This window comes from Nannospalax galili, unplaced genomic scaffold (assembly GCF_000622305.1).
Source record: "Nannospalax galili isolate Female #2095 unplaced genomic scaffold, S.galili_v1.0 scaffold1750, whole genome shotgun sequence".
Lineage (NCBI taxonomy): Eukaryota > Metazoa > Chordata > Mammalia > Rodentia > Spalacidae > Nannospalax > Nannospalax galili.
Window position 1 is genome coordinate 107,399 of NW_008329031.1, and position 1,477 is coordinate 108,875.

The following is a 1,477-nucleotide window of genomic DNA, read 5'->3' on the forward strand; positions in this document are numbered from 1 at the left end:
GACTGGGTCTCTCTATAGCCCCAGTTGGCCTGGAACTTGCTATGTAGACCAAGCTGACCTCCATCTCACAGAGATCTGCCTGCTTCTGCCTGCCTCAGCCTCCCAAGTGCTGGGATTGAAGGCATGCACCATCATGCCCAGCTCTCTGGAGAGATGACTCAGTGGTTAAGGTTAAGAGCACTGGCTGCTCTTGCTGAGGATCTGTGTTCAGTTCTCAGCACCCACATGGCAGTTAACAACCATATCTAACTCCAGTTACAAGGGGGCTTATGCCCTCTTCTGACCCCCACACGTACTACATGCATGAAGTGCACTTACATATAGGCAAGCAAAACACAAAATTTAAAGTTTTAACATTTTTATTTATCTATTATTTGTGTATGTATATAAGTGTCTTGCCTGCATGTATATAAGTGCACTGTGTGTGCAATGCCTCGGTGGTCAGAAGAGGCATTGGATCCCCTAGAACTGGAGTTATAGATGGTTGTTAGCTGCCATGTGAGCTCTGGGAAGCAAACCTGGGTCCTTAGCAAGAACAGCCAGTACTCTTAACCATTGAGACATCTCTCCAGCTCCTATTTTTTGAGACAGGGTCCCACTTTGCAACTCTGGCTGACCTGGAACTTGCTGTATAGACCAGACTGGCCTTGAACTCACAGAGATCCACTTGCCTCTGCCTCCTGAGTTTTGGGATTAAAGATGTGTGCTACCACTACCACAGTGGCTTTTTTTTTTAAAGATGTTAATTTTTAAAATAATATTTATTTGTCTGTGTGTGAATACGTATGTGTGAGTGCCTGTGTTGGTAGAGGCCAAAGGCATCAGATGCCCCTGGAGCTGGAGTTACAGGCAATTGTGAGCTGCCCAACATGGGTGGTGGGAACTGACTTGTGTCCACTGGAAAATCAGTAGGTGGTCTTAAACACTAAGCCACCTCTCCAGCCCTTGATGAGATTTTTATATTTATTTATTTATTTATTTATTTATGTGTGTGGTGCTTATGTGTGTGGTCACAAGCGTGCCACAGCTCTCATGTGGAGTTAAGAGGACAACTTGTGGGAGCTGGTTCTCTCCTTCCACCATGTGGGTCCTGGGGAAGGTAGGCTTGGTGGCAAGTGCCTGTGCCCACTGAACTTTCTTCCCAGGCCCCTTCTAAATCTCTTCTAAATGATGTAAGTGAGGAGGCTCACAGGTGCCTTAGATGGAATTACAGTCCGATAAAGTGAAACCATGGGCCATGAGGGCTGCACAAGCAGTTTAGCCCATGTCCTTGCCTGGTCCTTCGAGCAGTAGGACTCACCGTTCACGCTAACAAAAGTTTAAGCAACTGAAAACATCTCACAGATGCCCTCACCAGCCACCACCACCATGTGCTGGAGAAGGGCTAGGTGGCCACTTTAGAAAAAGTGGTGAAGGACTTCCTCTATTTCAAGACTCAAACGGAGTCCTCGAAAGGAGCCATCGGAAAAGCAGGGGA